Source organism: Microcebus murinus, chromosome 15 (genome assembly GCF_040939455.1).
Source record: "Microcebus murinus isolate Inina chromosome 15, M.murinus_Inina_mat1.0, whole genome shotgun sequence".
In the NCBI taxonomy this organism is placed as follows: Eukaryota; Metazoa; Chordata; class Mammalia; order Primates; family Cheirogaleidae; genus Microcebus; species Microcebus murinus.
In genome coordinates, this window is record NC_134118.1 from 78,883,168 (window position 1) to 78,898,942 (window position 15,775).

The 15,775-nt window shown below is 63.2% G+C and overlaps 4 non-coding genes across 4 annotated transcripts; all 4 read left to right on the forward strand.

The window, feature by feature from the left end:
* Positions 1-410: 410 nt before the first annotated feature.
* On the forward strand, positions 411-529 carry LOC142876598 (5S ribosomal RNA). The gene has a single exon (XR_012923498.1). It is a non-coding gene; the product is annotated as a 5S ribosomal RNA (ribosomal RNA).
* Positions 530-4,302: 3,773 nt separating this feature from the next.
* Positions 4,303-4,421, forward strand: LOC142876599 (5S ribosomal RNA). The gene has a single exon (XR_012923499.1). It is a non-coding gene; the product is annotated as a 5S ribosomal RNA (ribosomal RNA).
* A 3,769-nt stretch (positions 4,422-8,190) lies between these two features.
* On the forward strand, positions 8,191-8,309 carry LOC142876600 (5S ribosomal RNA). Its single transcript, XR_012923500.1, has one exon. It is a non-coding gene; the product is annotated as a 5S ribosomal RNA (ribosomal RNA).
* Positions 8,310-12,084: 3,775 nt separating this feature from the next.
* Positions 12,085-12,203, forward strand: LOC142876601 (5S ribosomal RNA). Its single transcript, XR_012923501.1, has one exon. It is a non-coding gene; the product is annotated as a 5S ribosomal RNA (ribosomal RNA).
* Positions 12,204-15,775: the final 3,572 nt, after the last annotated feature.

Sequence of the window (15,775 nt, forward strand, 5' to 3'; positions counted from 1 at the left end):
CAGCTGAAAGGGGTTGTGGGGGAGGGCGGCCCCTGGCTGGGGTCAAAGGGCGAGCGTCCCGCGCGTGCGCAGTCAGCGGCAGCGACGCGCTGGGGGTGGGCAGCGGGTAGGTGAAGGAGGCCGGGCGAGGAGACGAGGGGGGCTGGGAGGGCTCCACCTTGGCGAGTCCAGCCGTGGAGGCGCATCTTGTGTGAGTGTGAGTGAGTGTGAGTGTGTGTGTGTGTGTATAGAGAGACAGCCCCCCACCCCGCCCCGCCCCGCCCCGCCCCGCCCATCACCCCCGTCCCTGGGAGCCCGCGGGACCCGGCCGGCCCGGCCCCGCCCGGCGCGGGGCCTGGGGCGGGAGGCGGCGGCGGGGAAGCCCAGAGAGGCTCGGCTTCTCGAGCGGGGCAGGGGCGCCCTCCGCCGCCGTCTAGGGCCACACCACCCTGAACGCCCCCGATCTCGTCTGGTCTCGGAAGCTAAGCAGGGTCGGGCCTGGTTAGTACTTGGATGGGAGACCGCCTGGGAATACCGGGTGCCACAGGCTGCTGCTTTTTTTTTTTTTTTTTTTCTTGCCTCTTGTTCTGTCCCCTTTCTGGGAGCGCGGCGGCGGCCCGGGGTGGGGGTCACCCCCACCCTCAGCGCCCGCGCGGTGCCTGGCGCCCCAGCCCGCACCGTGGGGCCTCCTCTTGTCCCAAGCCGCGACACCGCCGCCACGCGGCAGCATGCGTGGCTTCTGGACTGTCAGGTCTCAGACCAAAGGTCTGCTCTGTGGGAACCGACACGCTGGAGGAAACCTTGAGAGTCTGAGAGGGGAGGGAGTTCCAGAAGAAGGCCAGGATGTCATTTTGAGGGAGTATGTGACCAGAACTCATCCCGTTGCTTTTGGGGTTCTATGGGCTACACGCAGGAATCTTTGGTGGTGGCACCTGATGTTGGGGGATCCGGAGTCACACCCAGACCTGCTCCACAGGCCTCCTTTTACTTTTCTCTTCGGATTCATTATTTTTAAAAAGTGTCTCTTACCTCTAGGATTGCATTTTCTTTTCTCTCTCTTTTCAAGCAGATGATGGGAGTACAAGTATTCAGGTGACATGTGTTGCCCGTGCCGCCCTCCCCCCTGTGTTCTTTTTTTTTTTTTTTTTTGAGACAGAGTCTCGTTTTGCTGCCCAGGCTAGAGTGAGTGCCATGGCGTCAGCCTAGCTCACAGCAACCTCAATCTCCGGGCTCAAGCAATCCTGCTGCCTCAGCCTCCCGAGTAGTTGGGACTACAGGCATGCACCACCACGCCCGGCTGTGTTTTTCTCTATATATTAGTTGGCCAATTAATTTCTTTCTATTTTTAGTAGAGACGGGGTCTCGCTCTTGCTCAGGCTGGTTTCGAACTCCTGACCTGGAGCAATCCGCCCGCCTCGGCCTCCCAGAGAGCTAGGATTACAGGCGTGAGCCACCGCGCCCGGCCCCCCCTGTGTTCTTATTCATATACCTCTCATGTTGTTCCAGCGTATTGTGGGGGTACCAATGTTAAGGTCGGGTGCCTTGCCCTCTCCAAGCCTCCCCCCTCGGGTCAGAGCTTCAAGTGCGCCCATCCCCCAGTCGGTGCGCACCCACCCCATGCCTAATGGATGTGTATGCCCCTCCCCTCCCCCCACCCGCCCGCCCGACACCCACCCGATGAAGGTGATTCCTCTCTGTCCACTTAGGCGTCCATCCGTTCGTACCAATTTGCTGGTGAGCGCGCTCACGTGGTGCTCGTGTGTCCATTCTTGGGATACTTGGCTTCCTGGAACGGGTTCCAGCTCTGGCCAGGAGAACACGAGAGGCGCCCTCTCACCGCTGCTCCTCACAGCCGAATGGCACTCCGTGGTGTCCACGCGCCACATTTTATTGATGCACTCCTGGATGGATGGGCACTCGGGTCGCTTCCACGTCTTTGGGATTGTGAATTGTGCCCTAACTGTAACCCTAACCCTTACCCAGCCCGTCTCCTCTGCCCCTGCCTGACGCACTCCTCCCCGGCCAGGCCCGTCACTGTCCTGGGCCCCCGCCTGACCGGCTCCTCCCCGCCCGGCCGGTCACCGTCCTCTGCCCCTGCCTGACACGCTCCTTCCCGCCCGGCCTCTCACCGTCCTCGGCCCCTGCCTGACCGGCTCCTCCGTCGCCTGGGCCTTCCAAGGGCTTGGTGTGGATGCTGCTTCCAGGAAGCCCTCCAGAAACCCGGCAGCAGGGTGGCCGCAGCAGTCTCCAGCAGCCGTCCCTAAGTCGCGTGAGTGCGGGGGACGTGCCCCCGCTGTGCCGCGGGGGCCCAGCCTGGTGTCTTCCCTGAGGCCCTGCGGCTGCCGGCTGGGCTGCCGCTCCCCGCAAGGGGAGAGCCGCGGAGGTGGGGACCGCCTCCTGATGGGGACGTACACGCAGCTCTCCACGTCGGATTCCGGGGCTCTCTGTCCTGCCCGAAGGCCCAGCTGGCCTGCGGGTCTTTAGAGTGGCAAAAACCTCCGAAAACTGAGACTGAGGGTCCGGTGGGTGTCTGCACTTTTGTGCTGGGCACCCCAGGGAGGCCCGGGGGCTGGCTGGACAACGTGGTCTGCTGGGCGGAGGGGAGTTTGGAGGAGCAACTGATGCCCTTTGCACTTTGGGTAGCAAGAGTCTGAGGTGTCTCTGAGCCCTGTGCCCTGTGGGGGCGGGGCGGGGGGGAGGAGGAGGAGGAGGAGGAGGAGGTGGGAAGGGCCGGGGCCTGCAGTCCTGTTCCCGGGGTGGCACGGCAAGTGGCTTCTTCCACAGGCTGCTTGGCCTGGGCTCCCTGCACCTGGGCCTTTGGAGGACCGGCCCTGTGCTTGCCAACACTTCCTGCAGGGACCCAGAGCTGGGAGGTGGCATCTCTCAGCCCTGGGTCGGGCAGAGCCCCAGCGGGCCATGCCCACAACCTCTCTCAGCACCGGTCCCCCAGAAGGCTCCTTTGGGACCAGGATTCTCTTGCGGTGACTCTTTAAGGTCTGGCCCCTGGATGGAGGGGCACCAGGAGTAGAGGAGCAGGAAGGGGAAGGGGGTGGCCATGCGAGGGGACACTTTGAGGCCAAGTCCCAGCTTCAGCCTGATCCTCCTGGGAACCCCGCTCTGAGACAAGGAGCCGGGCTTCGCATTCCCACAGCAGCCAGTCGTGGGCTGAGGACACCTGGGGCGTTGGGAACTCCCTGGCTTCTCCTTGGTTTAACATCTAGAGCTGCTTGTGAATCGCGCCGCCACACACACCCGAGTGCAGGTGTCTTCCGCACAGACTGCGGGCCTCGCTCTTCTGAATGCCGCTAGCTCGCCACCCACCCACGGGTGAACCTGGTCAGGGTGCTTTCTCTCAGGGGCAGACTCTTTTCCGGGCGGGCTACCGGTGTCTCTGTTTGCTCGTTTCTTTCTTCCATTTCGGGAAAGTCTTCCTTGCTGGGTGTGGAAATCTCCTATGCCTTCCCTCGCCTATTCTGTCAGCTTTAAAATTCTCCTTCAGTTGCCACCCTCACAGATGGATTAGGAAACTCTTTCCGGTGCACTCATTAGTGAAATGACCTCCAGGAAGCTGGAATCCAATATCTAATGGCCGATTTTTAGCGAGTCCACACGCCAGGGTGGTCGGGGTCCAATGCAGCCCCGGCCAGGCCCAGGCCCGTTGGACTGGGCCACAGGAGGACACGGAGGAGGGTCCCGGCCCCCACGAAGCGGTGCCGGCAGTTCTCCACGGGCTTGGGCGTTTTCCAGAGGTAGGAGATGGAGGGGACTGATTTCTTCAGCGCCCCCCAAACCACGCCACCCCACCCCACCCATGGGACACATCCCCAGAGAGAGACGCCCCATACACTGGCTGTGCCCCAGCCCTGGCCCGGGGGAATAGGCGGCAGCCCACCCACAGGGCGAGGGGGGGGGCGCAGCTGAAAGGGGTTGTGGGGGAGGGCGGCCCCTGGCTGGGGTCAAAGGGCGAGCGTCCCGCGCGTGCGCAGTCAGCGGCAGCGACGCGCTGGGGGTGGGCAGCGGGTAGGTGAAGGAGGCCGGGCGAGGAGACGAGGGGGGCTGGGAGGGCTCCACCTTGGCGAGTCCAGCCGTGGAGGCGCATCTTGTGTGAGTGTGAGTGAGTGTGAGTGTGTGTGTGTGTATAGAGAGACAGCCCCCCACCCCGCCCCGCCCCGCCCCGCCCCGCCCATCACCCCCGTCCCTGGGAGCCCGCGGGACCCGGCCGGCCCGGGCCCCGCCCGGCGCGGGGCCTGGGGCGGGAGGCGGCGGCGGGGAAGCCCAGAGAGGCTCGGCTTCTCGAGCGGGGCAGGGGCGCCCTCCGCCGCCGTCTAGGGCCACACCACCCTGAACGCCCCCGATCTCGTCTGGTCTCGGAAGCTAAGCAGGGTCGGGCCTGGTTAGTACTTGGATGGGAGACCGCCTGGGAATACCGGGTGCCACAGGCTGCTGCTTTTTTTTTTTTTTTTTTTCTTGCCTCTTGTTCTGTCCCCTTTCTGGGAGCGCGGCGGCGGCCCGGGGTGGGGGTCACCCCCACCCTCAGCGCCCGCGCGGTGCCTGGCGCCCCAGCCCGCACCGTGGGGCCTCCTCTTGTCCCAAGCCGCGACACCGCCGCCACGCGGCAGCATGCGTGGCTTCTGGACTGTCAGGTCTCAGACCAAAGGTCTGCTCTGTGGGAACCGACACGCTGGAGGAAACCTTGAGAGTCTGAGAGGGGAGGGAGTTCCAGAAGAAGGCCAGGATGTCATTTTGAGGGAGTATGTGACCAGAACTCATCCCGTTGCTTTTGGGGTTCTATGGGCTACACGCAGGAATCTTTGGTGGTGGCACCTGATGTTGGGGGATCCGGAGTCACACCCAGACCTGCTCCACAGGCCTCCTTTTACTTTTCTCTTCGGATTCATTATTTTTAAAAAGTGTCTCTTACCTCTAGGATTGCATTTTCTTTTCTCTCTCTTTTCAAGCAGATGATGGGAGTACAAGTATTCAGGTGACATGTGTTGCCCGTGCCGCCCTCCCCCCTGTGTTCTTTTTTTTTTTTTTTTTTGAGACAGAGTCTCGTTTTGCTGCCCAGGCTAGAGTGAGTGCCATGGCGTCAGCCTAGCTCACAGCAACCTCAATCTCCGGGCTCAAGCAATCCTGCTGCCTCAGCCTCCCGAGTAGTTGGGACTACAGGCATGCACCACCACGCCCGGCTGTGTTTTTCTCTATATATTAGTTGGCCAATTAATTTCTTTCTATTTTTAGTAGAGACGGGGTCTCGCTCTTGCTCAGGCTGGTTTCGAACTCCTGACCTGGAGCAATCCGCCCGCCTCGGCCTCCCAGAGAGCTAGGATTACAGGCGTGAGCCACCGCGCCCGGCCCCCCCTGTGTTCTTATTCATATACCTCTCATGTTGTTCCAGCGTATTGTGGGGGTACCAATGTTAAGGTCGGGTGCCTTGCCCTCTCCAAGCCTCCCCCCTCGGGTCAGAGCTTCAAGTGCGCCCATCCCCCAGTCGGTGCGCACCCACCCCATGCCTAATGGATGTGTATGCCCCTCCCCTCCCCCCACCCGCCCGCCCGACACCCACCCGATGAAGGTGATTCCTCTCTGTCCACTTAGGCGTCCATCCGTTCGTACCAATTTGCTGGTGAGCGCGCTCACGTGGTGCTCGTGTGTCCATTCTTGGGATACTTGGCTTCCTGGAACGGGTTCCAGCTCTGGCCAGGAGAACACGAGAGGCGCCCTCTCACCGCTGCTCCTCACAGCCGAATGGCACTCCGTGGTGTCCACGCGCCACATTTTATTGATGCACTCCTGGATGGATGGGCACTCGGGTCGCTTCCACGTCTTTGGGATTGTGAATTGTGCCCTAACTGTAACCCTAACCCTTACCCAGCCCGTCTCCTCTGCCCCTGCCTGACGCACTCCTCCCCGGCCAGGCCCGTCACTGTCCTGGGCCCCCGCCTGACCGGCTCCTCCCCGCCCGGCCGGTCACCGTCCTCTGCCCCTGCCTGACACGCTCCTTCCCGCCCGGCCTCTCACCGTCCTCGGCCCCTGCCTGACCGGCTCCTCCGTCGCCTGGGCCTTCCAAGGGCTTGGTGTGGATGCTGCTTCCAGGAAGCCCTCCAGAAACCCGGCAGCAGGGTGGCCGCAGCAGTCTCCAGCAGCCGTCCCTAAGTCGCGTGAGTGCGGGGGACGTGCCCCCGCTGTGCCGCGGGGGCCCAGCCTGGTGTCTTCCCTGAGGCCCTGCGGCTGCCGGCTGGGCTGCCGCTCCCCGCAAGGGGAGAGCCGCGGAGGTGGGGACCGCCTCCTGATGGGGACGTACACGCAGCTCTCCACGTCGGATTCCGGGGCTCTCTGTCCTGCCCGAAGGCCCAGCTGGCCTGCGGGTCTTTAGAGTGGCAAAAACCTCCGAAAACTGAGACTGAGGGTCCGGTGGGTGTCTGCACTTTTGTGCTGGGCACCCCAGGGAGGCCCGGGGGCTGGCTGGACAACGTGGTCTGCTGGGCGGGGGGGAGTTTGGAGGAGCAACTGATGCCCTTTGCACTTTGGGTAGCAAGAGTCTGAGGTGTCTCTGAGCCCTGTGCCCTGTGGGGGCGGGGCGGGGGGGAGGAGGAGGAGGAGGAGGAGGAGGTGGGAAGGGCCGGGGCCTGCAGTCCTGTTCCCGGGGTGGCACGGCAAGTGGCTTCTTCCACAGGCTGCTTGGCCTGGGCTCCCTGCACCTGGGCCTTTGGAGGACCGGCCCTGTGCTTGCCAACACTTCCTGCAGGGACCCAGAGCTGGGAGGTGGCATCTCTCAGCCCTGGGTCGGGCAGAGCCCCAGCGGGCCATGCCCACAACCTCTCTCAGCACCGGTCCCCCAGAAGGCTCCTTTGGGACCAGGATTCTCTTGCGGTGACTCTTTAAGGTCTGGCCCCTGGATGGAGGGGCACCAGGAGTAGAGGAGCAGGAAGGGGAAGGGGGTGGCCATGCGAGGGGACACTTTGAGGCCAAGTCCCAGCTTCAGCCTGATCCTCCTGGGAACCCCGCTCTGAGACAAGGAGCCGGGCTTCGCATTCCCACAGCAGCCAGTCATGGGCTGAGGACACCTGGGGCGTTGGGAACTCCCTGGCTTCTCCTTGGTTTAACATCTAGAGCTGCTTGTGAATCGCGCCGCCACACACACCCGAGTGCAGGTGTCTTCCGCACAGACTGCGGGCCTCGCTCTTCTGAATGCCGCTAGCTCGCCACCCACCCACGGGTGAACCTGGTCAGGGTGCTTTCTCTCAGGGGCAGACTCTTTTCCGGGCGGGCTACCGGTGTCTCTGTTTGCTCGTTTCTTTCTTCCATTTCGGGAAAGTCTTCCTTGCTGGGTGTGGAAATCTCCTATGCCTTCCCTCGCCTATTCTGTCAGCTTTAAAATTCTCCTTCAGTTGCCACCCTGACAGATGGATTAGGAAACTCTTTCCGGTGCACTCATTAGTGAAATGACCTCCAGGAAGCTGGAATCCAATATCTAATGGCCGATTTTTAGCGAGTCCACACGCCAGGGTGGTCGGGGTCCAATGCAGCCCCGGCCAGGCCCAGGCCCGTTGGACTGGGCCACAGGAGGACACGGAGGAGGGTCCCGGCCCCCACGAAGCGGTGCCGGCAGTTCTCCACGGGCTTGGGCGTTTTCCAGAGGTAGGAGATGGAGGGGACTGATTTCTTCAGCGCCCCCCAAACCACGCCACCCCACCCCACCCATGGGACACATCCCCAGAGAGAGACGCCCCATACACTGGCTGTGCCCCAGCCCTGGCCCGGGGGAATAGGCGGCAGCCCACCCACAGGGCGAGGGGGGGGGCGCAGCTGAAAGGGGTTGTGGGGGAGGGCGGCCCCTGGCTGGGGTCAAAGGGCGAGCGTCCCGCGCGTGCGCAGTCAGCGGCAGCGACGCGCTGGGGGTGGGCAGCGGGTAGGTGAAGGAGGCCGGGCGAGGAGACGAGGGGGGCTGGGAGGGCTCCACCTTGGCGAGTCCAGCCGTGGAGGCGCATCTTGTGTGAGTGTGAGTGAGTGTGAGTGTGTGTGTGTGTGTATAGAGAGACAGCCCCCCACCCCGCCCCGCCCCGCCCCGCCCATCACCCCCGTCCCTGGGAGCCCGCGGGACCCGGCCGGCCCGGCCCCGCCCGGCGCGGGGCCTGGGGCGGGAGGCGGCGGCGGGGAAGCCCAGAGAGGCTCGGCTTCTCGAGCGGGGCAGGGGCGCCCTCCGCCGCCGTCTAGGGCCACACCACCCTGAACGCCCCCGATCTCGTCTGGTCTCGGAAGCTAAGCAGGGTCGGGCCTGGTTAGTACTTGGATGGGAGACCGCCTGGGAATACCGGGTGCCACAGGCTGCTGCTTTTTTTTTTTTTTTTTTTCTTGCCTCTTGTTCTGTCCCCTTTCTGGGAGCGCGGCGGCGGCCCGGGGTGGGGGTCACCCCCACCCTCAGCGCCCGCGCGGTGCCTGGCGCCCCAGCCCGCACCGTGGGGCCTCCTCTTGTCCCAAGCCGCGACACCGCCGCCACGCGGCAGCATGCGTGGCTTCTGGACTGTCAGGTCTCAGACCAAAGGTCTGCTCTGTGGGAACCGACACGCTGGAGGAAACCTTGAGAGTCTGAGAGGGGAGGGAGTTCCAGAAGAAGGCCAGGATGTCATTTTGAGGGAGTATGTGACCAGAACTCATCCCGTTGCTTTTGGGGTTCTATGGGCTACACGCAGGAATCTTTGGTGGTGGCACCTGATGTTGGGGGATCCGGAGTCACACCCAGACCTGCTCCACAGGCCTCCTTTTACTTTTCTCTTCGGATTCATTATTTTTAAAAAGTGTCTCTTACCTCTAGGATTGCATTTTCTTTTCTCTCTCTTTTCAAGCAGATGATGGGAGTACAAGTATTCAGGTGACATGTGTTGCCCGTGCCGCCCTCCCCCCTGTGTTCTTTTTTTTTTTTTTTTTTGAGACAGAGTCTCGTTTTGCTGCCCAGGCTAGAGTGAGTGCCATGGCGTCAGCCTAGCTCACAGCAACCTCAATCTCCGGGCTCAAGCAATCCTGCTGCCTCAGCCTCCCGAGTAGTTGGGACTACAGGCATGCACCACCACGCCCGGCTGTGTTTTTCTCTATATATTAGTTGGCCAATTAATTTCTTTCTATTTTTAGTAGAGACGGGGTCTCGCTCTTGCTCAGGCTGGTTTCGAACTCCTGACCTGGAGCAATCCGCCCGCCTCGGCCTCCCAGAGAGCTAGGATTACAGGCGTGAGCCACCGCGCCCGGCCCCCCCTGTGTTCTTATTCATATACCTCTCATGTTGTTCCAGCGTATTGTGGGGGTACCAATGTTAAGGTCGGGTGCCTTGCCCTCTCCAAGCCTCCCCCCTCGGGTCAGAGCTTCAAGTGCGCCCATCCCCCAGTCGGTGCGCACCCACCCCATGCCTAATGGATGTGTATGCCCCTCCCCTCCCCCCACCCGCCCGCCCGACACCCACCCGATGAAGGTGATTCCTCTCTGTCCACTTAGGCGTCCATCCGTTCGTACCAATTTGCTGGTGAGCGCGCTCACGTGGTGCTCGTGTGTCCATTCTTGGGATACTTGGCTTACTGGAACGGGTTCCAGCTCTGGCCAGGAGAACACGAGAGGCGCCCTCTCACCGCTGCTCCTCACAGCCGAATGGCACTCCGTGGTGTCCACGCGCCACATTTTATTGATGCACTCCTGGATGGATGGGCACTCGGGTCGCTTCCACGTCTTTGGGATTGTGAATTGTGCCCTAACTGTAACCCTAACCCTTACCCAGCCCGTCTCCTCTGCCCCTGCCTGACGCACTCCTCCCCGGCCAGGCCCGTCACTGTCCTGGGCCCCCGCCTGACCGGCTCCTCCCCGCCCGGCCGGTCACCGTCCTCTGCCCCTGCCTGACACGCTCCTTCCCGCCCGGCCTCTCACCATCCTCGGCCCCTGCCTGACCGGCTCCTCCGTCGCCTGGGCCTTCCAAGGGCTTGGTGTGGATGCTGCTTCCAGGAAGCCCTCCAGAAACCCGGCAGCAGGGTGGCCGCAGCAGTCTCCAGCAGCCGTCCCTAAGTCGCGTGAGTGCGGGGGACGTGCCCCCGCTGTGCCGCGGGGGCCCAGCCTGGTGTCTTCCCTGAGGCCCTGCGGCTGCCGGCTGGGCTGCCGCTCCCCGCAAGGGGAGAGCCGCGGAGGTGGGGACCGCCTCCTGATGGGGACGTACACGCAGCTCTCCACGTCGGATTCCGGGGCTCTCTGTCCTGCCCGAAGGCCCAGCTGGCCTGCGGGTCCTTAGAGTGGCAAAAACCTCCGAAAACTGAGACTGAGGGTCCGGTGGGTGTCTGCACTTTTGTGCTGGGCACCCCAGGGAGGCCCGGGGGCTGGCTGGACAACGTGGTCTGCTGGGCGGGGGGGGGGGGGGGGTTGGAGGAGCAACTGATGCCCTTTGCACTTTGGGTAGCAAGAGTCTGAGGTGTCTCTGAGCCCTGTGCCCTGTGGGGGCGGGGCGGGGGGGAGGAGGAGGAGGAGGAGGAGGAGGTGGGAAGGGCCGGGGCCTGCAGTCCTGTTCCCGGGGTGGCACGGCAAGTGGCTTCTTCCACAGGCTGCTTGGCCTGGGCTCCCTGCACCTGGGCCTTTGGAGGACCGGCCCTGTGCTTGCCAACACTTCCTGCAGGGACCCAGAGCTGGGAGGTGGCATCTCTCAGCCCTGGGTCGGGCAGAGCCCCAGCGGGCCATGCCCACAACCTCTCTCAGCACCGGTCCCCCAGAAGGCTCCTTTGGGACCAGGATTCTCTTGCGGTGACTCTTTAAGGTCTGGCCCCTGGATGGAGGGGCACCAGGAGTAGAGGAGCAGGAAGGGGAAGGGGGTGGCCATGCGAGGGGACACTTTGAGGCCAAGTCCCAGCTTCAGCCTGATCCTCCTGGGAACCCCGCTCTGAGACAAGGAGCCGGGCTTCGCATTCCCACAGCAGCCAGTCGTGGGCTGAGGACACCTGGGGCGTTGGGAACTCCCTGGCTTCTCCTTGGTTTAACATCTAGAGCTGCTTGTGAATCGCGCCGCCACACACACCCGAGCGCAGGTGTCTTCCGCACAGACTGCGGGCCTCGCTCTTCTGAATGCCGCTAGCTCGCCACCCACCCACGGGTGAACCTGGTCAGGGTGCTTTCTCTCAGGGGCAGACTCTTTTCCGGGCGGGCTACCGGTGTCTCTGTTTGCTCGTTTCTTTCTTCCATTTCGGGAAAGTCTTCCTTGCTGGGTGTGGAAATCTCCTATGCCTTCCCTCGCCTATTCTGTCAGCTTTAAAATTCTCCTTCAGTTGCCACCCTGACAGATGGATTAGGAAACTCTTTCCGGTGCACTCATTAGTGAAATGACCTCCAGGAAGCTGGAATCCAATATCTAATGGCCGATTTTTAGCGAGTCCACACGCCAGGGTGGTCGGGGTCCAATGCAGCCCCGGCCAGGCCCAGGCCCGTTGGACTGGGCCACAGGAGGACACGGAGGAGGGTCCCGGCCCCCACGAAGCGGTGCCGGCAGTTCTCCACGGGCTTGGGCGTTTTCCAGAGGTAGGAGATGGAGGGGACTGATTTCTTCAGCGCCCCCCAAACCACGCCACCCCACCCCACCCATGGGACACATCCCCAGAGAGAGACGCCCCATACACTGGCTGTGCCCCAGCCCTGGCCCGGGGGAATAGGCGGCAGCCCACCCACAGGGCGAGGGGGGGGGCGCAGCTGAAAGGGGTTGTGGGGGAGGGCGGCCCCTGGCTGGGGTCAAAGGGCGAGCGTCCCGCGCGTGCGCAGTCAGCGGCAGCGACGCGCTGGGGGTGGGCAGCGGGTAGGTGAAGGAGGCCGGGCGAGGAGACGAGGGGGGCTGGGAGGGCTCCACCTTGGCGAGTCCAGCCGTGGAGGCGCATCTTGTGTGAGTGTGAGTGAGTGTGAGTGTGTGTGTGTGTGTATAGAGAGACAGCCCCCCACCCCGCCCCGCCCCGCCCCGCCCATCACCCCCGTCCCTGGGAGCCCGCGGGACCCGGCCGGCCCGGCCCCGCCCGGCGCGGGGCCTGGGGCGGGAGGCGGCGGCGGGGAAGCCCAGAGAGGCTCGGCTTCTCGAGCGGGGCAGGGGCGCCCTCCGCCGCCGTCTAGGGCCACACCACCCTGAACGCCCCCGATCTCGTCTGGTCTCGGAAGCTAAGCAGGGTCGGGCCTGGTTAGTACTTGGATGGGAGACCGCCTGGGAATACCGGGTGCCACAGGCTGCTGCTTTTTTTTTTTTTTTTTTTCTTGCCTCTTGTTCTGTCCCCTTTCTGGGAGCGCGGCGGCGGCCCGGGGTGGGGGTCACCCCCACCCTCAGCGCCCGCGCGGTGCCTGGCGCCCCAGCCCGCACCGTGGGGCCTCCTCTTGTCCCAAGCCGCGACACCGCCGCCACGCGGCAGCATGCGTGGCTTCTGGACTGTCAGGTCTCAGACCAAAGGTCTGCTCTGTGGGAACCGACACGCTGGAGGAAACCTTGAGAGTCTGAGAGGGGAGGGAGTTCCAGAAGAAGGCCAGGATGTCATTTTGAGGGAGTATGTGACCAGAACTCATCCCGTTGCTTTTGGGGTTCTATGGGCTACACGCAGGAATCTTTGGTGGTGGCACCTGATGTTGGGGGATCCGGAGTCACACCCAGACCTGCTCCACAGGCCTCCTTTTACTTTTCTCTTCGGATTCATTATTTTTAAAAAGTGTCTCTTACCTCTAGGATTGCATTTTCTTTTCTCTCTCTTTTCAAGCAGATGATGGGAGTACAAGTATTCAGGTGACATGTGTTGCCCGTGCCGCCCTCCCCCCTGTGTTCTTTTTTTTTTTTTTTTTTGAGACAGAGTCTCGTTTTGCTGCCCAGGCTAGAGTGAGTGCCATGGCGTCAGCCTAGCTCACAGCAACCTCAATCTCCGGGCTCAAGCAATCCTGCTGCCTCAGCCTCCCGAGTAGTTGGGACTACAGGCATGCACCACCACGCCCGGCTGTGTTTTTCTCTATATATTAGTTGGCCAATTAATTTCTTTCTATTTTTAGTAGAGACGGGGTCTCGCTCTTGCTCAGGCTGGTTTCGAACTCCTGACCTGGAGCAATCCGCCCGCCTCGGCCTCCCAGAGAGCTAGGATTACAGGCGTGAGCCACCGCGCCCGGCCCCCCCTGTGTTCTTATTCATATACCTCTCATGTTGTTCCAGCGTATTGTGGGGGTACCAATGTTAAGGTCGGGTGCCTTGCCCTCTCCAAGCCTCCCCCCTCGGGTCAGAGCTTCAAGTGCGCCCATCCCCCAGTCGGTGCGCACCCACCCCATGCCTAATGGATGTGTATGCCCCTCCCCTCCCCCCACCCGCCCGCCCGACACCCACCCGATGAAGGTGATTCCTCTCTGTCCACTTAGGCGTCCATCCGTTCGTACCAATTTGCTGGTGAGCGCGCTCACGTGGTGCTCGTGTGTCCATTCTTGGGATACTTGGCTTACTGGAACGGGTTCCAGCTCTGGCCAGGAGAACACGAGAGGCGCCCTCTCACCGCTGCTCCTCACAGCCGAATGGCACTCCGTGGTGTCCACGCGCCACATTTTATTGATGCACTCCTGGATGGATGGGCACTCGGGTCGCTTCCACGTCTTTGGGATTGTGAATTGTGCCCTAACTGTAACCCTAACCCTTACCCAGCCCGTCTCCTCTGCCCCTGCCTGACGCACTCCTCCCCGGCCAGGCCCGTCACTGTCCTGGGCCCCCGCCTGACCGGCTCCTCCCCGCCCGGCCGGTCACCGTCCTCTGCCCCTGCCTGACACGCTCCTTCCCGCCCGGCCTCTCACCATCCTCGGCCCCTGCCTGACCGGCTCCTCCGTCGCCTGGGCCTTCCAAGGGCTTGGTGTGGATGCTGCTTCCAGGAAGCCCTCCAGAAACCCGGCAGCAGGGTGGCCGCAGCAGTCTCCAGCAGCCGTCCCTAAGTCGCGTGAGTGCGGGGGACGTGCCCCCGCTGTGCCGCGGGGGCCCAGCCTGGTGTCTTCCCTGAGGCCCTGCGGCTGCCGGCTGGGCTGCCGCTCCCCGCAAGGGGAGAGCCGCGGAGGTGGGGACCGCCTCCTGATGGGGACGTACACGCAGCTCTCCACGTCGGATTCCGGGGCTCTCTGTCCTGCCCGAAGGCCCAGCTGGCCTGCGGGTCCTTAGAGTGGCAAAAACCTCCGAAAACTGAGACTGAGGGTCCGGTGGGTGTCTGCACTTTTGTGCTGGGCACCCCAGGGAGGCCCGGGGGCTGGCTGGACAACGTGGTCTGCTGGGCGGGGGGGGGGGGGGGTTGGAGGAGCAACTGATGCCCTTTGCACTTTGGGTAGCAAGAGTCTGAGGTGTCTCTGAGCCCTGTGCCCTGTGGGGGCGGGGCGGGGGGGAGGAGGAGGAGGAGGAGGAGGAGGTGGGAAGGGCCGGGGCCTGCAGTCCTGTTCCCGGGGTGGCACGGCAAGTGGCTTCTTCCACAGGCTGCTTGGCCTGGGCTCCCTGCACCTGGGCCTTTGGAGGACCGGCCCTGTGCTTGCCAACACTTCCTGCAGGGACCCAGAGCTGGGAGGTGGCATCTCTCAGCCCTGGGTCGGGCAGAGCCCCAGCGGGCCATGCCCACAACCTCTCTCAGCACCGGTCCCCCAGAAGGCTCCTTTGGGACCAGGATTCTCTTGCGGTGACTCTTTAAGGTCTGGCCCCTGGATGGAGGGGCACCAGGAGTAGAGGAGCAGGAAGGGGAAGGGGGTGGCCATGCGAGGGGACACTTTGAGGCCAAGTCCCAGCTTCAGCCTGATCCTCCTGGGAACCCCGCTCTGAGACAAGGAGCCGGGCTTCGCATTCCCACAGCAGCCAGTCGTGGGCTGAGGACACCTGGGGCGTTGGGAACTCCCTGGCTTCTCCTTGGTTTAACATCTAGAGCTGCTTGTGAATCGCGCCGCCACACACACCCGAGCGCAGGTGTCTTCCGCACAGACTGCGGGCCTCGCTCTTCTGAATGCCGCTAGCTCGCCACCCACCCACGGGTGAACCTGGTCAGGGTGCTTTCTCTCAGGGGCAGACTCTTTTCCGGGCGGGCTACCGGTGTCTCTGTTTGCTCGTTTCTTTCTTCCATTTCGGGAAAGTCTTCCTTGCTGGGTGTGGAAATCTCCTATGCCTTCCCTCGCCTATTCTGTCAGCTTTAAAATTCTCCTTCAGTTGCCACCCTGACAGATGGATTAGGAAACTCTTTCCGGTGCACTCATTAGTGAAATGACCTCCAGGAAGCTGGAATCCAATATCTAATGGCCGATTTTTAGCGAGTCCACACGCCAGGGTGGTCGGGGTCCAATGCAGCCCCGGCCAGGCCCAGGCCCGTTGGACTGGGCCACAGGAGGACACGGAGGAGGGTCCCGGCCCCCACGAAGCGGTGCCGGCAGTTCTCCACGGGCTTGGGCGTTTTCCAGAGGTAGGAGATGGAGGGGACTGATTTCTTCAGCGCCCCCCAAACCACGCCACCCCACCCCACCCATGGGACACATCCCCAGAGAGAGACGCCCCATACACTGGCTGTGCCCCAGCCCTGGCCCGGGGGAATAGGCGGCAGCCCACCCACAGGGCGAGGGGGGGGGCGCAGCTGAAAGGGGTTGTGGGGGAGGGCGGCCCCTGGCTGGGGTCAAAGGGCGAGCGTCCCGCGCGTGCGCAGTCAGCGGCAGCGACGCGCTGGGGGTGGGCAGCGGGTAGGTGAAGGAGGCCGGGCGAGGAGACGAGGGGGGCTGGGAGGGCTCCACCTTGGCGAGTCCAGCCGTGGAGGCGCATCTTGTGTGAGTGTGAGTG